The sequence below is a fragment of the Eulemur rufifrons genome, chromosome 17, assembly GCF_041146395.1.
Source record: "Eulemur rufifrons isolate Redbay chromosome 17, OSU_ERuf_1, whole genome shotgun sequence".
Lineage (NCBI taxonomy): Eukaryota > Metazoa > Chordata > Mammalia > Primates > Lemuridae > Eulemur > Eulemur rufifrons.
In genome coordinates this window covers 41,241,367-41,267,947 of record NC_090999.1, presented here as the reverse complement: position 1 = coordinate 41,267,947, position 26,581 = coordinate 41,241,367, and positions in this window count along the sequence as shown.

Sequence of the window (26,581 nt, the reverse complement as noted above, 5' to 3'; positions counted from 1 at the left end):
GGGTGACTTTATGGAGCATATAATAATTGATTCGAGCATTTAACCATGTATGAAAATTTTAGTCAAGAATTAGGTTTGGAGAATAGGAAAAGTGACAAGATTCCTGAGGAGAGAGTTGAGCAATGGGTAGTCCAGTTAGACAGGAGCTATAGGAGAAAATAATGCCCTTATATCAGCCATCAACTTCTATTGGGTGATGACACTGTAAAGCGTTGTTAAACCCACAGTGTTCAAAATACCTAGCACGATAGCACAGAATATTTCATTAACATAACTCTTGAAATGTTTTTAGCTGCAAATGTAAATCAATTTTCCTCATCATCCTTGTGGATTATAAGCAAAATGTGGTTTAACATCTGTTTAACTCTACATTGATTTTTGGTAAGTTCAAATATGCTAAAAATGTTCTTTTTTCTCCCTAGATATAGGTTTTCTTGGAGAGAGATTTTCTTGCTGTTATGTTGGAGTCTTTCAGGATTTATTTCTCTAAAGCAATGAATAGGAAAGCTTTTTAAATCCAGTATATTTCTTGTTGGGTCAAAAATTCAAGTCTAACCTTTCAGAGTTTTGGTTTTTTTTTTTTTTTGAGTGATAACATGGAAAATAAATAATCTTTATTGTACTCAAAGCCACAATTTGTTTTCTATGTTCTCTGGAAGTAGGAATATAAAGAATTATACCCCATTTACTTAAAAAAAAAAAAAAGAAAAGAAAAAAGAAACTATGTGCTTGCAAACCATACTGGAACAAGCAAAAGTCCCTTATCTGCATTTAGAGATTTGTGCTACTTCTCAGTACCTGGGATAGGGCTCATTTGAGATGTAGTCATTTGCATATTGATTTGCCCAGATATAGAGAGAAAGTTTTCTTTGCAATTGTGAAGCACTGATCTGGTTATTTTTAGATAGGTATGCCTACTTGCAAAAAGAAACTTTTTTCAACACTGACCCTCATATTGTATTGGCATTGAAAACTATAGTAAGGCACCAAAGGGATAGTGACAACAGGTGGAAGTTGCTGAAATCTGATCTCATTCCCCTATGTAGATCTGGGAAGATAATAACACCACTAGCCAAATACAGGCAGAGTTGATTGCAATAGGAATGGTATAAATGATTTTAAAGCTGGTTATTAATTTCACCTAAGGAGCTTTTAAGATGCTAATATCACCTTCCTTCCCTCCTTCCCTCCCTTCCTTTCTTTCCTCCGTTCCTCCCTCCCTCTTCTCTCCCACCCTTTTTCCTTCTTTTCTTCATTTTAGTCCACAAGCCATCGGGAAGGCATAAATGAGAACAACAGCCTTAGAGAATGTGTAGACAGTTATAAGAGATTAAATCAAAGAGTAAACATATTGAGGATACCAAAAGTTAGGTTTCTCACTGTTAGGAAATGAAATTGCAAATATGAAATGAAAGAAAGAATGAACATTGTGGTATTTGATTGAAGTTAGTATTATGGGTATGAACTCATGGTTTTATGTATCTATGTATATAGAAATTAAATACAAAAGTATTTGTGTGTGTGTGTATGTGTTTCCTATCTCTGAACACTTGCTATAATAGAAATAAGGAAGTGTTAAAATGATGATGGGGCCATGTCAAAAAGACACAGATACAAGCTTGAAGGGGCTTCCACTGCAATATCTAGAACAATTAGGGAATCTAAATAAATACCAATAGTGATGGATAGTATTGAACTATATTCTGTTTATTGAGTAAAAGAAGAATATGTAAAGAGAAATGTATGAGTCCACAATGAGCACATAAGTATGGAGAAGAAAAAGCTGTTACTTACAGTAGAATGCCAAACAATGAATGTAGAAGGAATGGTTGAATTAGAAGATCACCATTTGCAATTATCATAGTAACAGTTGAGCCTACAAAGAGCATCAGTGGATGTTAATTTTAAAAAGGATATTTACATAGTCTTAAATATCTCCTCCTAAAATACTTACAATGGGAAAAAGAATTAGAGTCAAGTAATTTCAGTAGACCACAATCAAGATCTCAATCAAATAACCAAAGTGAATATCACCAGAGGTGATTGTGTGCCACTCAATGGAACGCAGTGAGAAAAGACAGTCTCGCTCCGTGATGGTTCTGCTAAAATGCATAGTCCAAATATAGTTATCAGAAAACATCAGACAAATCCAACTTGAAGGACATTCTATTTAATACAAAACGGCCAGCATGTATTCAAAACTATTAAAGTTGGTAAGATCAAGGAAGAACTGTGGAATTCTTCCAGATTTAAGGAAACCAAAAGAATATAACAACCAAGTACAACACGTCATCCTGGATTGGATTCTTTTACCATAAATGAAATTTTGGTATAGTTTACAAAACTTAAGTTCCCTGGATAAAAGGTATATGAGATTTATTTGTATTCTTCTTGCAATTTTATTTTGTAAGTTTGAAATTATTTCAAAATAAAAATTACAAAGCAAATTGATGTCTATCACAAAATATTAAAGATTATATCAGGATCTCCGAGTGTAGATGCTTTTTAAAAAGATCCTCAAATGACTCTAGTATGGAGCCAAGGTTGAGGACTGCTGGACAATGAGGTATCTGAGCAACAATGTTTATTAAGAGCATAGCTTTCAACAAAAAGAATTATAATTATGGGTCTGTCTCTTGTTTCATTCAGCATGAATTCTGGTGATGGATTTATGTCTAGCATTTAATTGGTGAGTAGATGCAGATACTTCTTTTACAGTTTGTACAGAGCGATTATAACCAGTCTTTGTTTGCTATACATCCAAACACTCAATCGCAATATTCTACATGGTATATTTATTTTCTAAATGAAAATGAACAGAAATTTACTTTACTTTGAGATTTAGTAACCTCCAATGTGATAGAGACATCTGATTTTCTAAAACTAGAGTTGGCATTAGTTTAGATTGATACTTAATATTTTATATTTATGTGGTACATTTCTTTAAATATATTTGAACATGACATTAGAGAGTAATCCACTTGGGGTTCTGTTGATCAGTACATCAGTTAATATATATTAAGATTCTTTCCCTCCTCAGCATTTGGAATATCTCTAAATGGAGAAGAGTGTGTGCTGGTCCTTCATACCTCCCTTTCCCCTTTGTCTTGGCTCCTATCTGTATAGATGGGAACATCATCTTGTTTCTGGCTGGAGCCGAAGGATGCAGCGGGTTTTGGGATTCTGCATAGTCCAAAATATAAGACCTTTAGATGTGGATTCATTAACTGAGGGCCAGAGATAACAAATGAGAAAAATTTTAATGGTGTTGTCAAGGCTTGCCTCAAGCAAAATTGTGAAATGTGCCAGGATTGTCACTGGCGCCTACCATTCCTTGCAGTGCCCCATCTATTTTCACTGCCTCTGTCTGCTGTGTCTTTCGAAAGGTGTCTCTTGGGTGCAGTCTCAGCTGTCACATAACTTCTGCTAAGTTGTTACTAAAGTGTTATGTAGTAAAGACTTTGGTATTGACACCTTCCTGGGTTATTTATTTCCTGAAAATTATATTGGTCAAAATTAATTTATTATGGATATAGAGAATATTTTCAAAAGAATAATAGCTATTATTTGTGATCCTATTTTCTGCCAAGCATTTTGCTATACACTGTATTCATTATCTCTTTTAATCCTCACAAGGACCCTATGAGGTAGGCTTTATTATTTGTACTCATTTTATAGAGGAGAACCTGAAGTTTAGAGCACTAAAATGATTTGCCCAAGATCACAAAGCTAGTGAGTGTCAGACCTTAGATTTGAAACCAGATATGTCTGATTCCAAAAATTAATGTGCTTATTTAGGCTCTAGTAACCCTCATGTTTTAGATTGTGGGTTACTTGGATTATGTGTTCCTGATTTTAAAGAAATGCATGAAGTATGAGCCTAATAAAACTACCTCATTATCCATTCTCTCTTCTCCAGCATATCAGTCCATTCTATTTTTCAGACCATATGGTTCTCAAGAGTATTCATTCATATTTCCTCTCTATCACTTTTGCTCAGGTGGCAGTTTCACACTGAAATAGTACTTTAGTTTGCATAGTGGGTGTTTAAATAAAGCCGTGGGGAAGGATGCTACTCTGAATAGTTGCGAAACCCTCTCTTAGATTCATGTAGTAATTCCAAGAGATAATTCAGTAGAGCGTGGCTTCTTAGGAATCCATGAATTCATTTATCAAGCTGTCAAGGCCATCAAGGTGCAGGTCTCAAATGTATTAATAGAAATATGCCCTCCCAGCCTTTTTCTTAAGTAACACATTTAGTTCTACATTTTCTATAGTTTAAATAAAGCTATATGTTCCAAAGCAATGAAATTGCAATGAAGAAAAACAGGATAACTGAAAGCATTGACATATGCAGTATATTTTAAGATAATTGTAGTTAATCATTTTCTTGTTGTTATTAAGTCATTTTAGTTCAAGCTCATTTAACTGAGGCAATCAAGTAGTCAGAAGAGACTATGAAAACATCTTTGTTTTTGGAGTATTATGTAAATGTATTTATGACATGTCAACAGTGATTTTTATATTTGGCATTGATATACCAAAACATTGCCCTTTTTTGGCTGATAATTTCCAAATTAAATTGTGTATTGCTTTCCCCCACAATGTTAAATTACTGAAGAAATATATGAATTAGTTAGTTATACAATGATGATAATGCATAAGTGATACACACAGTTATCTTCTGTTATACTACTGAAAAGATATTGTGCCTCCCCAAATCACCAAACTCATACAAATGATAGCTTCTTTTTACATAGCATATACTCTGTGCCATGTACTATGTTGAAAAATTCACATACATTATTATAATAACTTAATCTTTGTAATAGTCTTGAGGTAGAATTGGGATATTAGGATGATTATTATGCATTAGATGAAATAACTGAAGATCTTTGGGCTTAAGCAACTTGCCCAGTAGCCATATAGATAGAAATGAGCGTATATAGATTTTAAATCCAAGGCTAACTTCGCAACTTATTTTCATAACAAATAAGTTATATAACTAAGGTAAAATAGAAGTTTTAGGACTGATGTTTCTATTTAATAGGATCATTCTGGAATAGAAATTCTCCTACATCCATAATACCATCATGAAACGATACTGTCTTGGAGCTAAAATACCATCTTAGACAAAATGTTCATTTGATAGATGAGGAAAATGAGAAACAGGAAGGATAAATGTTAATCTAGAAGCATTCCAAAAAACAAAATGTCTATCAGACATTAAATAAAACACTAAATTATATTCACTATAGTTTACTATTAAGCCTATTTATTTATTTTAATTAAAGGCACAATTGTCAAAGATGGAGGCTAGTTGATAGCTCAGGCACCTCGTGAAGACAATATATGAGCTCTAGTCCATGCTTAAACTCTAGATCTCTGTTTCTTCATGTGTTAAATGGAGGCAACATAACATCTAACTGCTGCATTGTTTTGATGACTAAACCAGAATACGTGCCTGGTACACAGCAGTCTCCATAAGCAACAAACATATTATTGTACTGCTTTTTTGGGCTCTTCATGCATGAGTGTCAGGGCCTGAGCTGTGCAGGTCCCAGACAGTCAAGTTTAGTGCCCTCAGATATGATCCAGCAGATAAAAAGAAATTTAGCATGTTTTATCTTAGCAGTAGTATGCTAATAAATGCTTAACAACTGTTCTTTCTTTTTGGCGGGTGGGGGGTGGGGGAAGAAGGAGTTCTAATTCATAGCATTTGCTAATTTTTACATGTAAATTACTTCTACCATGTCAAATGCCAAACTACCAAGGTGGCATCAAATGAATTGTAAAGTTCTTGAAAATTTAACAATAGAATTTCCCAAGCAGATATTTGCCAGCTCTAGCACCTATTGATTTGCTTATTTGTTAAAATTTAGATATATATGTATGAAATATATACATTTCATATATACATTTCATGCATATATTTCATATACACACGCACATATATATATCGTAAGCATAGAATCATAAAAAGGGTAATTAGTTATATCATGGTAAGAGCCACTGTCACTGAGCTATGATAACAAATCTTTGTTGTAAAACGGTTTCTTTCTTGAATGGTACTAGAGACACAGGACAAGTTTTGACTTTGGGAAATATGTTATTCTAGGCTATACACATACTATTTACCTCCCGGACCCCCTGCACAGTCTATGTGTTAAGTACATAAAATACTAATCAAAACATAATGGATATCAATCTTATTCACAAATAAATATAATACAATATAAATTAGGCTGCCTTTAAATTAAGAAGTTTAAATAGTCCATAGAAGTCTATAGGAGAGAGAGCACACATTATGCTGGGTTAATCAGGGGAGAATTTATGGATATAAGGTAGCATTTGAGAGAGGCTTCAAAGAATGGGGAGAACCTGGTCATACATAGAGAAGAAATAATGCACACAGAAAGCAACACTTATGGCAGTTATATCCAATTTTTCATGTTTATGACATATCCTCAAATACATTTCAGCATCATAATTGCAGAGTTTACACTTGATCCACAGGAATTGCATCTGTGTATCACATTTATCACTGTGGCACTGTTGAGTGCAACTTCCCGTTATCCTGAGTGTGCTTTCATGTGGCAATGTTTTGGCATGATATACTAAGTATATCATCTTGCAGTAATGCCATTTCTTTACTTCTTACTCTCAGCTTTCTACTCTGTATAGAACCAGATGTTCCCTCTAACAGACTCTGCTAGAAATCTTTAACCTCATTTGAGACACAATAAATTTTGTGCATTAATCCACATTTTATGGCACACATTTGAAGATCTTTGGTTACCCCATACCCTATGGCACAGCTATAGAATACAACTGGCATCAGAGAAGGCAGTGAGTAAGGTTTGGTAACCTAAGGCAGATTTGGTAACTGTGTCTGTCTAGTATATAATGGAGGGTCTGTGAAATGAAATACAGTACTGAGAAATAACATTTGAAAGGCAAATTACCAAAGTCAGTCTCTGTTATTCTGTAGGCCTAGTGTTAGTAGCTAATAGAGAACATAGCAGATAACACTAGGTTGATTGGAGAAATGGGAGATGCTATCATAACTGGGGAATCAAATGAGAGAGATATGAAGTTAAAAATTTGGTTGGGAGAGAAAATATGGTAGAAATGAGACACAGGGTCATAACCAGGTTTGTTGTGGATAGATATACAGAGCTAAACTCTCCAGAGGTTTCCCACACCCTGTTTACGGAATTCCATTCTGCCTTTATTGTTAGTTTTTAGTTTTTAAAATACAGTACACTCTCAAAGATGGTAGAGAGCAGACCAATCCAAGAAGGAACAGCAGCCTTTATTTTTGATGCCTACTTTATTCTCCATTTCAGACAGAACCCATGCCCATCCCTGACCTCCTTTAGACAGAAATATATTGACGTGACAGCGGGGAAGAAAACCGTTGATGATGCAAGTTGCCTGATACTGTCATATGGATACTGTTGGTATAGGAATAGTGATGTAAATTGTATTAACATCCCAGCTCTTTAGCTCTTTGCACTAGTGTCTACTGCCAGGTGACTTGGTGATTTGAACATTAGTTTTCAAAGGCCTTGGTGTTTGCTTGTCATATTAAGTCATGGCCATCGCAGAGAGAAACGTATGCCCAGAATAGCTCACTGGTACCAGGAGAAAAATAAGAGACACATGAAGCAGAGTTGCCACTGCTAACGTTCACTACCTACACCCAGCCCAACTTAGGGTAGACTCCAGCCTACCTGCAGGTGCATGATGGAATCAAATTGAGATTAGCTGAGTCTAGTCTAGGTTAGCTGATCCCCAGCCAGTATATAGATAAGTGAACTACAATAGCATATGATTGTCGTTTTAAGCTACAGAGTTTGGGTTAGTCTGTTGTGCAGCAATAACTAATGCAGAGAGAGTGTGAATAAGTCAATGCATGATGGAACGTACATTCTCAAAAAGAAACAGTTTTGTCTAAGTAGGACTTTGATGTGAGAGACTGTGGTGGTGGGAGCTGAGACTGTAGAGATATTTTATCATCAGCTGATTAAATGCATTAATATATATCTATGGATATTATGAGCAAAACAATTTTTTTATCTAATTGCCAAACTGGATTAGGCAAAAGAAAAATGAGAGAGATAGGATTTACTAAATAGCCTATCCTTCTCTCCGTTAACTTCTCCCTAATCTAGTTTCTGTAGGAGTTTATCTTTTATTGCAGATTTAGCAAATAGTATCAGCACACTGCTTCCATCCCTTGGCAGATGTAATTCATTAGTCAATGAGGCACTCTTCTCTGCTGAGTCAAGAAGTCTTCACAACAGAAGGCTCTTAATTCTCCCTCCTTGAAATCACCTTTCCTTTTATCTCAGAGTTCCAAATTCTACCTATCAATGATCAACTCAGATGTAACTTCCTCCATGGAATCTTCCATGATTTCTTTTACCAGATATACTGTTTTTTTCTGTTAATTAGATATAATGGTTCATTTGTCAATTTTTAGTATAGTGTATAGTATTTATCTACCTTTGTTATTTCCTATACTAATCCTAAGCTTTTTGAAGTTAGAGATGCTGTCTTTTATAAAACTTGTTCAGCATCTAGATTAGCACTTTGAATATATTAGATGACCCATAAATGTTTGTTGGGAGCATGAATTACAAACTTGAAAAGGCCACAACTGTTTCTTAACTCTTGTTTTTGGCAAGAAAAGTTTAAGATACTTTCTCATTGGTATGCAAATGTATGATTCTTCCTATGTTTAGATGCTTTCTAAATGGTGACTAATTAATTCCTCTTCTAAAATGTACCTGAGAAGAATGTAGAAGGAGGAAGTAAAAGCATGGAAGAATTCCCTACTTATAGCAAGTGAATAGCGGATGCTAAAAATTTGCAGGTGGATAGTTTTCTTCCACTTGGGTCCATGAAATTGAAAGAGATGATTTCCCCTCCAGATTTTGGGATCCATCTCTTTTTATTTAGGGCCCTAGAGATACATTAGCCCTAGAATTGTAAGTATGAATCTTCTATAAATTCAGTCATTCTTATTTGCTCAACTTATAATAAAGCAACTATTAACCTCTCCTCTTTCACACTAACCCAGACTATTTTGGTGATTCATTAAAAAAAAGAAAATTCAACACTCATAATTCTAACACCCAGCATATTTGGCTGAAATAAATTAGATACGGATCCTAAATTTCTGGATAATAACTTTTATTTTTTGAATACCTCATATATGCAAAAATAAGGGTTAATTTCACATTACAGGAAGGGAAGGAAGGAAAGAACAAATGAAAAGAGGGAGGAAAGGATTTCTGATAATGAGTGCTTTATATATTTGAATGAGTTCTGGCTTCAGATCCTAAAAGAATAATTAATATTATTATTTTTTGAGACAGTGTCTCAAAAGTGAGACACTGTCACCCAGGCTAGAGTGTAGTAGCATGATCATAGCTCACTGTAGCCTCGAATTCTTGGCCTCCATTGATCCTCCCACCTTGACCTCCCAAAGTGCTAGGATTACAGGCATGAGCCACCGTGTCTGGCCCAAGAATTGTATTTGATTCTGAGATTCTTTCAGATGTTTCCAACAATATCTAAGTTACTTATCATCAAGTTAACCCTAAGAATAAATGTGGGTTTGAATGCAAATGTTTGTGATGAGAATAGTGTTCTATCTTCTCAGTATCATGTCTTCACTGACCATATACACTTCATATACACCTATTTGATACAGCTTTCTCCTGTGACTTTTCAGAAATGTAATTTGCATAATTTCATAATTTATAATATATGATAATAATGTGTTTTTACAGAATAAGTTAGGAATATTAACTATATACGAAATTCACATTAATTGTTTCATTGCTGTTATTTTAATAAATGATATTTAAATATAAAAATAAAGCAATGAAATTTCTCTTGGGGATATCTCATAAGCTCAAAATGTACCTTATTGGATATATAAGTGTCTTTTGTTGTCAATTTTTTTTAACTGTTAGGATTATCACATTGATCGAATTTTTTCCTGTTCTTTTTAATCATACAGTTCTCTAAGATGCCCACAGAAATGATAGATTTGGAACTTGGCTTTGTTTGGAATATTCACCTTGAACCTTCTCTTTTATCTAAATTTCATCTTGACATTTTAGTTGTCTTGAGCATTTTCAATTTCACACACTGAAAATTTTATATAACGAATGATATATCCTTTATACATATTAAAGACTAATACTCTAAAATATTCCCATGTATAGATTATAAAAGAGAGGTGGACATATTTGAAGAAATGCTAAAATAGTTGGAGAAATCACATAAGAAAGTGAAGACAAACTGTAGCTTTTGAAATGTCCACCAGAGATTTCTGTTCTGCAAAGAAATTCTCGGGCAACTATTACAAACTGAATTTTTTCTATTATGATCTTTCAGTCCAAGGAAGTCTTCTTCTCCATCCCCTCCATCTCTATGTGTAGTACTTCTTGTTCATTTTGAAGTATTAGTGAAAGCTGTTGCCCACCTTCCCAAGGTAGGAACCAGGCTATGAAAAAAATACGTTGTATACGGTAACAAGAATGCCTTTAGCGCTGAAATAACCAAGACCGGAGTTCTTTTTGGGGAAATTATATACTTCTGATAATTTGAACAATACCAAAACAGCTTGCCTGAGGCCAATGGGCAAAGATATTGTGTGCCTGAGGCTGCTGAAACATCTGGGAATGGAAGGAGTGATCCTTTGCCAACAGATAGGAAGTCTCCTCAACAGACATGCCCAGAAGAAGCCTGTCTCTATCAGAACCGAACCAAAGGAAGAAAGAAAGAGGGCTACCACTCACCTAAATTCAAGATGTGTTTGTTCACTCCCCCTTTCACTGCCTTTAGCAACAATTTCCTTTTATCCTGGTTTGACTTTCTTATCTATTGACTCACTGTGGTTTTATTTCTTCTACATTATTTTTATTTATTTTCTAAATCATTTAATAATTTTAAATTCTTATTTAATTCTTGCCTATTTTCTACTCATAATTGTTATATTTTAATATGAGAAACCACTTTTTGGTGATAGGTACTCTTTGATATAATTATTGAGTTATTTGATGTTTTAGTCAATATGGAGTTAAAGCATATAATCCAAAATAATACGCGCGCTCTCTCTCTCTCTCACACACACACACTCAAGGTTGTACCATATGAAATTGCCAATATTCAATTGTTTTTGAGATTGAAAAAATGGCACTTTCATATGGTTCAACCTGGTATGAACATATCTACTAAAGGAAACTATTTAACTTTTCTGACATAGCTTAAGAGATCTACTCTTAAGAAAGCCAAGCAGTTCTCAAACAGGGAGTGAGTTAAAATCTTCAAAAACAAACTTCTGAGGAAAAAAAAAAACTTCCAATAATTTATTGAAATACCACAATGGTAGAATGCGCTTTAGGAAAAAATGGAGATAATTGTGAGGCAATTTTTTTAAAAAATGATATTCAAAAAAATGTGCAGTTGACTTTAAAATTCTTGTGAATATTCCTTGTGGATTGCTTTTAAAATCCTCTTATTAGTTCCCTCCATCCCAGAAACAACTGCTTATTAGTTCCCTCCATCCCAGTTCAATGCTGAAGTGAAGGCAACATCTCATTACTGTATTCACAGGTAACTTTTCAAAACTTCCCTCTGCAGTATTTTTCAAGACTCATCATTAAAAATTCAATACACAGATAAGTCATTTCATTTGTCCCCAAGCGTGATGTGTGCATCTGCAGACTATAGTATGATAGTATTTCAAAAAGCAAACGTGATAGACATAGGACCAACTGGCAAATCTAAAAAATTCAGCTTTGGTTTAAAGAGAGAAGAAAAAACCAAATACCATTTTTTTCCTTCAAGTAATTCATCTTTAGTTGTTGGTAACATGTACAGAGTATTTGCAAATAGAATGAAGCATTAAAACATCCATCAATAAATCCTCTTCTTTTCTTTCCTTCTTTTCAAATACAGTTTCTCATCCTTTATCTGGCTTTTTTAAGTAGGTTGATTGTGATAATTCCTATGTGTCCTTCTGGGCTGCAGTGATGAGCCTATGAATGCTTGCTCATAAAATGATGAAAAATACATAGGGAATTAGAAAGTAAAAACAGGAAAAAAAAAAAACACAGGGAAATGAGGATAAGGGGGAAAGGCTTACACATACACACTCAAATCCCTTCTCAGCTGGTGGTGTTCAGAAACCATTCTTGTAATTTGAAAATCAGTACAATATATGCTGATGAAAGAGATTCGGTTTGTGCAAAATGACTACTGTAAATATCAAAGAGGGTTTTGCTTACCACATCGAATGGAACACTTTTGAGCTTTTGTGTGAATAATACACCCTAATATGTTTCAGAGTTAATCATACAAGATAGTCCTGTTCAGGCTGAACACTATGGCAGAAGCATTGAGTTAGTAGAGAAAAGGAAGTGAGGTATTAAATATAATAACTGATTTCAGAAAGCAAGAGTTTGATGATAAGTATCATAATGAGAAACAGAGAAAGAAAACAAATGTTTAATGGAATTTTGGAAGGGTTTCCCAAATTTGAGAGTCTATCCTATTATATAAACTTCACCAAAAGATAGGACTCAGTAAACCTTTGTGTGCTTATTTTATAGGATAGTTACAGGTTTAATTGATAGTTTCTACCTATAAGGATCTCACCATTTAAAGAGGAGACAGAGGAGTAAATCAATCATTACAATATACTGTAATAAACATAGAAATATGAAGTACTAGAAAGTATAAAATGGGGCGAAATCAAATTTGTTGACAGAGTGAGTCAGAGCAGGCTCTTGGAGGTGGTCACACTGGTACTGAATCTTGGAATGCTCACTGGAATTAGCTAGGTGGAAAAAGTGATGGGAAAAGGCAAAAGAAAGAGTATGTTCAAAGCCATAAACTAGAAAAGCATAAGATATTTGATGAATTACATGCAGGCTGTAGAGCCAGATTATAGAGACAGATGGAGCAGTAGAATTGAACCACTTGTAACTATCAAGAGTTGAACCCTTTCTAGCTACCAACAGTATGCAGTTGCCCCACGTAAGCACCTAGCTAGAATGTCTTTTCAGAACCATGTCTGTTTTCCTCTTCTATGGAGGCCTCAACAGCCTCATTTCTTGTTTAGTCCTAATAAAGCTAAGGGAACCTGCCCCCTTCAGAATGTGGCAGGCTGTCAAGCAGACTTTTATACTTTCTTCGGTCATCCAAAGGCTCTTTTTGCCTTTCTAGGAGGAGGGACTTGGAAAATCATTAATCCATAGTGTCCTAAATATAATGCTTTGTCCTGATACAAATACAAATGCTACCCTGAATAATACAGAATATTTTCAGGAAAACATACCAAGAGTTACCTGACTGAAGGTTTTTAGGTGAGAAAAACTTCTTGAGTGGCCCGGGTTTTCTCCAAGCAGATATGCCTTGGTAGTAGCAGTGGCAGTCTGCCTGTATAGAGTGAGGCACTCCCAGATTGGTAAAGCCATGAAGCGGGGCTTACTGAGCCCCGTAACTCCAAATGACCTCACCTCAAAATGTCAGAGATGCTACTTTACATGGTCACTAAATTTACCTTTTGCAAACTTGACTCCTGGTTTCAATATCTGAGTTCCAAGTACAATTTTGTTATATGTTCCCAATATCATTTTGCATTACATACTTTATTCACTGATTCTAAAATGATATTTATTGTGAAATATTGTATATACTACTAAAGTAGAAGAAATGCTGCCAACTAAGTCATAATGAATTGTTGTCTTATCACTTATAATCTTTATATTATACCTATAAGGAAAAAAACTTATTAAAGAAATCTTAATAATATACTGTTCTTGTGCAAACATAAAATACATTATGATTAAGGTAACTTCAAAACATTTTCATATTTGAATTTGTAAACTTTGAGTCACTTTTCAACTCAGAGTCAATGATAACATGTTTTCCCAGACAGAATCATCCTCTGAGCTATCAAGAACATTGGAGGTTTATTAGCATATTTTAAAAGGTGTTCCATGTGACTCCTGCCTGGTTGTTAAAAAAAAAAAAAGAAAAAAGAAAAGAAAATTTAAGATACGTTCGGAATCGTGAGATACTAAAATGTGGGGTAAAATGAATATCCTGGAATTGATGAAATATTTCATATAGTATTTACTGAGCATAACACATGCACAGTCACACGACAACTTTGTAAAGATGCCTGGTCTACAGGAATATCCAGTCAGCTATCTATGAGGCTAGAAGACATGGAGCAAAGCCAGCAAGGCCAGAATCTGTCTGGCACAAGAACATTGCATGGTACAGAGTAGGTGCTGCACATATCATTTTTGAATGAATGAGTCCCAATTTTATAGCAGAATTATGCATTGTCTCATACAAATTTATTTGTATCATTAGTTAATTCAACAATTCATGTATTACCTAGAGAAAACTTTGACTTAACCTGGATATATAATTCAGCTCTCTTCATTTTAAATGAGCAATACCTTTGGCTTTTCACAAATACATAAAGTCGGGGGGCGGGGGGGAAGAGAGTTTGAATACACAAAAGCAGTGGTGATGGCCAAATGCACTTCTGCATTGTGCAGAGGTCATGCAGTGATACAGAATGGGTACATGTGTACTCAGATTAAAATGATAGACTAAGAGTCTCATGCTCTACCAATTTAGGTAGCATATGGCTCAATGGAAAAACAAACAAATGAACAAACAATAATAATTTGACTTAAAAATGGGCTAAGGACTTGAATAGACATTTCTCCAAAGAAGACATACACGTAGCCATGAGGTATGGAAAAAGATTCTTGATGTCACTCATCAGGGAAATGCAGGTCAAAACCACAATGAGCTGTCTATCATCTCACACCTGCTAGGATGACTATTATCAAAAATGCAAAACAATGTTGGTCAGTATGTGGAGAAACTGTTGGTAATAGTGCAAAATGGTGTGATATATATATACACACACAATGAAGTATTGTTCAACATTAAAAAAGAAGGAAATCCTACCATATGAGATGACGTGGATGAACCTGGAGGACAACATGCTAAGTGAAGTAAGTCGGTCACAGAAAGACAAATACTGCATGATTCCACTTAAATGAGGAATTTAAAATAGTCACACTCAGAGAAGTAGAGAATAAATTGGTGGTTGGCAGGGGTAAGCGGTGGGGGGAAGGTAGAGGAGGAAATGGGGAGTTGCTAATCAATGGGCAGAAAGTTATAGTTGTGCAAGATGAATCAGTTCTAGAGATTTGCTGTACAACATTGTGTCTATAATTAACACTATAGTATACTAAGAATCTGCCACAACATTTTCTTAAGCCAAAGCTTTATTGAGAGCAAGGCCCTAACTCTCTTTAATTCTATAATGGATGAGAGGTAAGGAAGCTGCAGAAGAAAAGTTTGAAGTGAGCAGAGGTTGGTTAATGACGTTTAAGGAAAGAAGCCTTCTCCACCACATAAACGTGTAAAGTGAAGCCGTAAATGCTGATGTAGAAGCCACAGCAAGTTATCCAGAAGATCTAGCTAAGAGAACTGATGAAGGTGACTACACATAACAATATATTTTCAATGTAAACAAAACAGTCTTATATTGGAAGAAGATGCCACCCAGGACTTTCATATCTAGACAGGAGGAGTCAATGTCTGGCTTCAAAGGACAGGCTGGATCTCTTGTAAGGGGCTAATGAAGCTGGTGACTTTAAGTTGAAGTCAATACTTATTTACCATTCCAAAAATCCTAGAGACCTTAAGAATTATGCTAAATCTGCTCTGCCTGTGCTCTAGAAATGGAACATCAAAGCTTGGATGACAATGCATCTGTTTACAGCATGGTTTACTGAATAAAATGAATATTTTAAGTCCACTATTGAGACCTACTAGTCTGAAAAAAAGATTACTTTCAAAATATTACGGCTCATTGACAGTGCACCTGGTCACCCAAGAGCTCTGATGGATATATACAAGATTAAAGTTACTTCCATGCCTCCTAACACAAATCCATTCTGCAGTTCATGGATCAAGCAGTAATTTCAACTTTAAAATCTTATTATTTAAGAAATGCATTTCATAAAGGCTATAGCTGTCATAGATAGTGATTCCTCTGATGCATCTGGACAAAGTAAATTGAAAACCGATGGAAAGAATTCATCATTCTAGATGCCATTAAGAACATTTATGATTCGTGGGATGAACTCAAAATATCAACATTAACAGGAGTTTGGAAGAAGTTGATTCCAACTCTCATGGATGACTTTGAGGAACGCAAGACTTCAGTGGAGGAAGGACACTGGAAATAGCAAGAGAACTAGAATTACATGTAGAGCCTAAAGACGTGACTGAATTGCTACAATATCATGGTCAAACTTGAATGGATGAGGAGTTGCTTCTTATGGATGAACAAAGAAAGATTTCTTGAGATGAAATCTCCTCCTGGTGGAGATGCCACAAACATTGTTGAAATGACAACAAAGGATTTAGAGTATTACCTAAACTTAGTTGATAAAGCAGCATCAGGGTTTGAGAGGACTGACTCCAATTTTGAAAGAAGTTCTACAGGTAAAACGCTATCAAGTACCATTGCATGTTAAACAGAAATCTTTTGTGAAAGGAATTCAATCAATGTGGCAAATTTCATTGTTGTCTTATTTTTAAGAATTACCACAGCTGCCCCAACCTTCAGCAACACTAACTTGATCAGTCAGCAGCCCTCTGTATTAAGGCAAGACCCTCCGCCAACAAAAAGATTATGACTCGCTGAAGGCTCAGATGATAGTTAACATTTTTTAGCAACAAAGTATTTTTTAATTAAGGTATATACATTTTTTTACATAATGCTATTGCACACTTAATAGACCACAGGTATAGTATAACATAACTCTTATGTGCACTTGGAAATCAAAACATTTGTGTGACTCACACTGTTGTCAATATTTACTTTATTGGGGTAGTCTGGGACTGAACCCACAATATCTCCAAGATATGCCTGTACACTTAGGCTTAGGGGCTAGAAATAAATGATGATATGTGCAAATACTTTGTGATATGTATTTAAATAAAAATTTTGAGAAACTATGCTCTTTTGATTATACTCCCTTTGCCTGAATCTTTACCCTCTGCATTCTTTTCCATATTTCTGCTTCAATATCTAATCACTTTTTAAGGGCCAGTCCAAATGAATCTTTCTTTAGCAGTCTCTGTATTTGGACTATCCCCAGTAGATTTTAATTACTTCCTCATCTACATTCCCATGGTGTTTTAAGCAAAATTTGAGTAGAATAGTTACATGACTTTTGTTTATATATTTTTTCTAATTCCTGCTAAAGTGTAAGTTCCCTAACAGGATGTTCATTCATTCAAACATTATTTTAACTTATCATATGACAGACAACTCATGGATTCTAATGCTGGGGAAAAATTCTTCATAGGTTTCTTATGTTTCTCCTTCATGATCCAGACCATTTAACTAAAATATATTTTTGAATAGAAAACAGCCTTAGAATCTATATCCTGCCAGAGAGATGTAGAATCATCCACCTCCTTGTGGATAGTCTTCATAATTTCTGACTTAACACTCCTCTGCATGTATGTACACATGAGTATGTGCATGAATGTACATCCTTGTGTGTACTGGAGCAAAATGAGAAACAGAAGAAGAGATGCATATTAAATAGATAATTATACTTTAAAATGTGATAACTTCTGAAATACAGCAGAGTTCTATAGGAGAAAACAGAACCTGCAAGGCTAATGAATACTGAATATTTTTAAAATAATTGTTAAAATACTACTCAGTGTTGAGATAAGGTGAGGGGAGGGTTCTGTCCAGTCATCTAGAAAGTTTATCTTTCCACCATGTAAAACCACAGATTTCCTCTCTGCCTCTGACCTTCTTTGCAGTGGAAGCTTTCTTCCTACACTTCCAGACATCATCTGATTCATTTGGTTCGTATCCTTGTGAACAGAAAACCAATCTTTTCTTATTTCTCACTCTCTTTCTCCTCACCTCCTGGATGATCTAGAGCTTCCTGTGACCCTGCGGCCTCCCCTATAATCTGATAAGGAAATTATAGCACCATACTGTGCTTTGCTATAAGAATTATTTCTTTAAACAACAGATGTCAGAGTTAGAACAACAAACAGAAAAAGCAAAAAAGAGTACGGAAGAGTCCGTCGTCATTTAGTCTCACCAGTGAGACTTGCTGGGCACCTCAGTGAGTGTCACAGGTACCGGTGTTGAGTGCTTTCAGAGGCAGTGAGAAGATGAGCTATTTCAGCCTTCCCTTCCTTGGATATTAGATAACTCTGGTTGGTTTAACTTTTTTCTTGCTTCTGTGTCTTTTTAGGTCCTGGGAACATTGGTGAAAAATCAATTTCCCAAACTATGTGAGAGACATACTCCTGCCCAGACCCAGCCAGGACCCCTATAGCTAGTTCCCTTCCTGTCTCCTCCCTACTGGAATAGTGGGGACAGAGCTGGGGTTGAAGTAGAGCAAAATTTATTTCCTTAGGAGACAAGCAGTGAGGCTGAAGATGATCACTAGAGTGTGGGAGGCTCAGTTCCATCAGAGGCCCGTGGCCACGCCCACACTCCCTGCCCACAGCCACCCCGGAGGGGCAGGCATTGCTGCAGCAGGAATATAAAAGTGTGGGCAAACCGTTTGAGGCTGGCTGCTTCCTTCAGTGCATGGCCCCAGCCAGACTGACCAGCTTAGACTCAGAGATCCAAGTAAGCCCCACAGACCAGTCCTGACCTGAGGTTGGAGCTGAGATGTAATGGATTAATAACAACTCAACATCAATAAAAAGGTCAGAAAGCCTGAACATTCTGGACGCACTGATCAGTCTGTTCACAGCCATGAATCTTGACACTATAGACACACGGTCAGGCATAGCAGCTGACCATCTCAGTACCCAACAGCTCTTTTGTACACATTGACCCGAAGAGAACATCCCAAAGAGAGTAACAGTCCCTGACCACAGAAGGCTCCACATTTGTACCTTGGGAACCCCCTATAATCCCATTGCAGATGGCTGTGGGACTTTGAATATATGGTGAGGTAGAGAGTGGGCAGAAGGTCAAGTTTTGATGGTCCCAAGGCCTAGGTGGGCCAATCTCTACCCTATGAATCTAGGATATGTTTTCCCAAAGTACAACTAAGCTTGATTTTCAAAATGGTTATTACAGCCAATGAACATGCAAGCGTCCTGTGATAATGTGGAATACTTACTAGTCAACAAATACCATTTTAAGTGCTTTATATGTATCAACTTCTTTTATTCTTACAGCAACCCTATGACATAGGTCCTATCATTACCCCTATTTAATAGGTGAGAAAACAGAGGCAGTGGGAAGTTAGCATCTTGCCCAAGGTCACAAAGCCAATACTTAGAGAGCCAGAAAGTGAACCTGTGCAGTTGGGCGCTAAAGTTTCCTCCATAACCACTATTTCCTACTATGTGTTCGATTTTTTTAAAAGTTGACATTGACAGGTGGTAGGTAGGCAGTGATATTTCTATAAAAATCTTATGTGTTGCTAAATGTTCAATTAATGTTCTTTTAATCTTAGAACTCTGTAACATATAACATACTATATTGAACCTAAAATAGTGCTTAGGAGGATATGTTATGTGTTTCTCAATATGTTATAGGAATAAAGTTTTGAAAGAATCTGATTATTCCTTCTGAAATATAAAAGGACCATAACACTTTTTCCCTGAGAAGCAGAACCCTCAGTTGATGATAAAACTTTATGATTTATCTTCCCATAGGATGAGTTAGAGCTGATACTTTCAAAGTCAAAGATGGAATCTCACAGAGGGCTGAAACCCATGTGATACTATATAGGGGTGAGGTAACAATATTGGAGATAAAGAATAAAGTTCCAGCAGAAAAATCCTTTGACTTTTCTAGAGGCCTTTTGTTGTCCTGAAATTTCTGCCTTTTTGCTTATTTTGAAAGTATGAAGAATATCAACAAGTGTAAAAATCAGGCAGTCACTTCTGATTGTCACAGGTCACTGACACAGCTCCCCAAGTGAAACTAGCATGTGTAAAAACTGAAGAACCTCTGACTTTACCTTTTGCTTTCAAAGTATTGAGATAAGTCAAGTTTACCAAAGCCTATTAGAGAACAGTAATCATAAGGAGACCAATATTTAAATAAAATTGGCATGAATTATTCAGACAAGTAGGAAAACTTTCTAAAATGTCCCTGGTGTCCAATACTGAGATCTGACGTTATCTTCTTAAGTCAGAATGTTTGCATATGACTTTCCCTACATTACCTCTATTAGCCTAATCACTTCAGAAAAAGCGGTTCTCAGCCTCGGGTACACATTAAGGTTACTTAGGGAGCTTTAAAACATACACTTACCTGGGTTAGAGCTTCTGATTTAATTGGTTTGGGATGTAGCTTGAGCATCGGGATTTGGAAAAGCTCCCCAAGTGATTCTACATGCACAAAAGTTTAAAACCAGTGCTTTAGAGTAACTCTGTTATCTAACTCCACCTTCATTCCCAATCTACCCTTTCCCTCCTTCTCCTCCCACTCCCACACACGGGCCTCTCCCTCTCTCACCCCAGTTAAGAACTGAGAGTTATATACACTGCGAGCAGGTTGTTCTAACCTAGGAGGTATTAATTCATCTAACTTGCCTGAAAACTGTTAGCTCTTAATATTGCTAGAAACATCTAGCATACTGTAATTAGCATCCATAAAGTCTAGATTATGATTGTATGATAAGCCAGTTAGAATATTTTTGAGTATATTTTAGGGAGAACATTAAAAAAAGAATGAAAATTGACATACTCTAAAGGACCAAATTTATATTCCCCAGCTTGTTAACGAGTGTCTATGAAAACAGAATTTCCTGAACACATAAATTTTGGCAAACAATGGATAAAAATAAAGTTAAACATGTTTTCCCTATGGAACTCTTAAAATGCTAACATGTATTGTGACTCTTCAAGAGTATCATTATTCAGGGTTCACAAACTTATTTAAGCTATTTTTATATTAATTAGGGAAATAATTTCTTAGAACACCAATTATTTTTCTTTTTCTTCTTATGTTTCTTCTCCTTCTCCTCCTTCTGCTTAAAGCCAGAACACTTTTAAAAATAAAAAAAAAATAAGAACTTTCCATTAGGTCATTAAATATGAAATGCATGATTTCAAATCAAAAGTTTAGTGTATTATATCTCAAACAAAAGGAAGTACAATTAGTGAAAAGTATGCACCTAAATGATTTACACAGTTTTGCCATCTTAACGGTAGCTTGTTTATGCCACCAGCAAAGAAGCCTGGAAAGCAAATGGCGATGAAAGCATGGAAGGTATTTTCCACAGCTTGTTGAGAATTGACTGTTAATATTTTCCTTGCAAGAAGTGGTCCAAAGCCTGGAAGATGTGGTAGTCAGATGGTGCAAGGTCTGGTGAATATGGTGGATGACAGAGTTTCCAAGTCCACCTTCTGTAGTTTGAACAGCTTTGTTTATATGATATGTGGTCTAGCATTGTCTTGCCAGAGGATTGGCCTATCTCTATTGACCAATCTCAGCTGCTTAATTGCAATCATTCTCATCATTTCATCCAACTTGTTGCAGTAGACATCTGCTGTAATTGATTGACGAGGTTTCATTAAACTGAAATGGCTCTGACACCATTCTATTGATCCATTAAAACACAGTCATTACACCTAATCCATTTACCACCTCAAGCAGATGTTGAGGATATTCCTTCAGGTATTAACATGAAATTATTGATTGGGTTTGCATACTTAATCAGCCTTAAAAATAGGCAAAGTATAATCAAGCCACAGCATAGAAATCCAAGGTCAGGTGCAAGTTTTCAGGGTACCCACAAGACATGGGATTTTTTTAATCTATGGTGTCACAAGACTCTAAGAAGAGACAACTTATCCTTCTGCTTTATATGGAAAAGGGAAGGTGTACCTGTACATAGCTCTGAGTGTATGATATGTGCTTATATAGTACAAACTAAAGTGATATTTCTATTACTATATAGAGATGAGTTTGAATATTTATTGGTCTGCTTGTTCTTCGTTGTGCTCTTATAGCTTCACATAAAGAAATGACATCGTTTTATTTGAGAAATGTCACTTGAACGTCAACTGGGAAAGAGATACTGTAGTAAATACTGGGAAAGGGGCTCACGTTATTTTTGAGAGATGATGAACATATTATAGGAGATTTAATAGAGAACTTGAAAGTCCATACGTGAAGGTAAATTGAGACATTCTTATGAATGTTTTTGACAGCTGCTCCCCATAAGGGACAAATTCAGTTTCATTCTGAACAGGTAATGGAATATATAAATTTAGTTATACAGATTATTATAATAAAGGTTGTTGTGTTTTTGCACGAGTGAAGTTCAATAAAAATTTTCTCCCTCTGCTTTTATAGCGAGGATATGTGTTACATAAGAAATTTAAGTGACTTGAATAAAAGTGAGGACATTTTCTATGAGAGGGAAGGAAAGACCTAATTTGAGGAAGACATCTGTAAAATATCCATTTCTTACTCTATGGATATGGCTAGCTTTTAGTGAGTAGACCTTAAATGGTTCTACGTTCATACCTGAAGTCAATGGGAAATATCCATGGGCCTTAATAAGGAAAACTATCTGAAAATCTGGGCACCCATCATTTGTTTTTTAGAATTTAAAGAAAGTATGTGAAGAAATTAGAAAAGGCATAATTCTTTCAGTGAAGTGATGAAAACAAGGAAACTAAATCTCAGAGGCTCAACCTAACAAAGGCTGAATTCTCACTCACACTACATGTCTATTGAGGATTGCTGAGAGCTATGTTCTACGCTATTCTCACTTTAGGACCCCAACTGATGGAGTAGCCACTCTCTGGGAAATTGCATGTCATTGTTGCAGAAGAAAAAGAGAAAAAAAATAGTGAGCACATATCAACTCTCAAAGCTTCTGTCCAGAAGTAACACACATCACTCCAGCAGCATTGTATTGGCCAAAGAAAATCACATGGCCACAGCTGACTTCAAAGGGGTGATTAATTATGTTTAAAGGTAAACTGAGGCATAATACAATTTTTAAAGAATTTGAGAAAACAATAATTCATGAATTAGGCACCTCTAAATCAGTGTTTGGGGGACTCTGTTAAAGAAGCATTATGGATAGGCTTTTGTAGAGCGAATGCAGAAGTGATAAAAAGAAAATATTTGATTACAGTTAAAAGTTATCTTATTTGGTCTACCCCACTGGAAAGCCCCTAATTATATAAGTTTGTTGACTGCTTCTGATTGGTTGAGCTTAAGTTCTATTTTTCTTTAATATAGGCATTTATAAGAAACAGCTCAAGTTTCACTTATGTTTGCAAACCATGAAAATTAAGGTCACTTATGAGGTCTGAATGGCTTTGTCTGCTCAGGAATTCTTCAAGCCTGGTTTCCATTTTAATTTACTTTAATAATTACAATATTATCATGTGGCTGAAAGATAAGAGGGAAACAACTACTTTTCAACTGTCTTAATGGTTATCACAGCATATTTGGCATAAAGTTTGTCTTTTACCTGGCCTAACTTCACCCTTTATAATATGCAAAACATGCCTCATATTTACAAAAATTAAAAAAGAAAGCTGTTATGCACTGACATGTCAATATTACCTGTCCAATTTACCATCATATTATGGGCTCAACAGAAGCAGGAAGAGAAGCAGAAATGTCATCGTCATTCATTCTTGCCAAAATGGGCCTTATAACAGGACGTACTGGGTGGCCTCTGATGGAAGCCAGTGATGTGCCAGATGCTGTCTCACTAGCACCCATGACAATGTGCTGCAGGACTCAACTTAGGTACTGTACACGGCAAAGATGTTGAGGAATGAGTTGTCCTTTAGTGATTTCAAGTGATTGAGGGCTGCATGTAAGGAAAAAAAGTATAACAAATTGTAAATGACCCTAAAACTCCACTGAAGAAGAAAGTGATGCGCATTTAGCAGTAGGCATGGTGGGAAGAATGGGGTGAACAAGAAGAAAAGCCCATCATAAGGTCTATAAAAGCCTTCCCTGCTGTCCTCACCCATGCCTCCTCACCTGTCATCCAGCAATCAGGAGATTCCTCTTATATGGAGAAATCAGCACTGCACAGCCTTGAAGTTTAGAAAGAAAGAAAGAAGGCAAAAATAACATCCTACATTTCCCTGACTTGCATGCCAATTATCCCATTTGGCCAAGGCACAACAAAATATGACTTATATCTGGATTCAGCAGGGTGAAAACTCACTGAAAGGTAGGAAAACAAGAATAATATTTGAGAGAGAGAAAAGAAAAATTTCCAGCTCTCCAGGGTGAGTCCTGAAGTCAACCCTGAAAAAGTACAACATGCCATGTATTCTCCACTTCTGTAAGTACAAACACAGCTTGCAGCCTATGCAGGTTCTCTCTCCTAAACATTCTGAGGCCAAATCATGCTGTGAGCAAGACTTTAGATGTGTTTGTGTTGGGGAGGGGGGTGGGAGGGGAGCAAGACAAAGCTAAATAATACATTTTTGATCGGTGAGCCAAAGGCATCTTATGGGCATTCATGCTTATCTCTCTCTGTGGTTTCTAGCAAATCAATCCTAATGCAGCTACTCTTTGGATTTGGTCCCGCTTTCCATTGTAATGTTAAATCCACATTTGTATATTAAATTCATCCAGCTTTCCTAGGGAGCATCACCCACACAATGGTCTCCGCCTATGACTCAGAGGGTGTCATGCCAAGTCTGCTGTTTTTATTGAGTTTAAAATGTGTCCAATCAGTCATTATGTTGCAGCATATATAATTTTACTAAAGAACGATTCCCAAGAGCAAAAACCCAAAGCAGTGAATGAAGACATAGAAATGGTAATCCATAAATTCTTTAACATGCCCCTTAGTTTTCATAAAGCAAAACAAAAATATTTTAACTGTTAAAACCCTTTAGATATCAGGACTGGATTTTCCATAGCAAACCACTTGGCAAAGTAGTTGTGCCCCAAGCTACAAGGATAACATTGAAAAGGCATATTTAAAATGTTAATGGAATTCAAATTTACAGTTTCTCTTGCATTAATTAAAAGATATTTCTATTGATCTTTACCACATGCCTATGAGACTGTGGGTTTTGAAGGAGAACAACTAAGTACTAAACAGTTGAGCTGATTGATTTGAGGTCAGACAGCCGGCCTATCATGCCATCTTAGCAAGCACTCATGGCCCAACATGGGGTCGAAAGTTCTTTCCACTAAGCTAAATTTCCATTCTCTCTGATACCTAATACTGCTTATTAAAGATGATCCCTTTTTATTATAATTCTCTCTTTATTTAGTTCATCCAGAGAGTAAAATCAATCACATTGGCCAAGAGTACACTACTCACCATGCTCTGACCTATCTATTTTATTGAACATAATTGTTGATTCAAAGGCTCATTGGACCAATGTCTTATTATGAACCAGATACGTGTTATGAGCACAAAACTCTGCTTTCTTAATATCAAGATGTGGAAACCTAGGAAAAAGAATAGTAAAAAGTTCTTTAAGTTTGCCAATGACTCAGCCATTTGACAAATACCCTTCGAGTGACTGCTCTAAGCCACACTTTATTCCTGAGAATAGGGGAATAGAAATACAACCTCTGGACACAGACAAGACAAAGATCCTCTACCATTCTAGTAACTGGTAATTTTTTCACTGTGCAAAGATTCATTGAGTACCATGTGAAAGATAATCATGTAAACATAATTTTGGAAGCAACACATTGTAGTATAAAGCAATGGATTAGAAGACAGCATTTCACCAGTTTTTCTAGCTAAATTATTCCTCAGAAATATCCAGCAAATTTAGTAAGAGCATTGGGAAAATATAAAGATTTTTTTCCTTATTAAATATTTTAAATAGTAATCAATTATTTATAAAATACATGGAGATAAAATATATGATAGCATAAATACCAGGAGTGAAGAAATAGAAGTATACTCTTAAAAGGTTTTTATACTATATATGAAGTGGTGTAATAGCACTTAAAATTAAATTATAGTAAGATATAGATATTATACTATGAAAAATAATAGTAACAAAAATAATGAGTTATTGCTAATAAAGCAATAAACGAGATACAATGGAATCATAAAAAATACTCTAGAAATGCAGTTAGGCAGTAAAGTGTAGGGAAAAGAGATGGTACAAAAATGGTGAAGAAAATCAAAAGATGGTAGATATAAATCTCAATACATAAATATTTACATTAAATATATATGAACTAACCCCAAAGTTAAAAGGCAGAGATTGTGAAATTATATAAAAAAAGTCAAGACTCAAATGTCTTGCTTACAAAAAATCCACTTTAAATATAAGGACACAAATAAGTAAAAGTAAAAGGATGGAAATGATATATCATTCTCACACTAAGAAAAAAAGTGAAGCACAAATTTTGGTTCTCAATAAGAAGTAAATTCATTCCGTTTTATTCCTCCTGCTAATTGCAATGAAAAAACCCTGGACATTTACCATAAATCTCTAAATGATAAAAAAGTAAAATAGACTGACTATGAAGCTT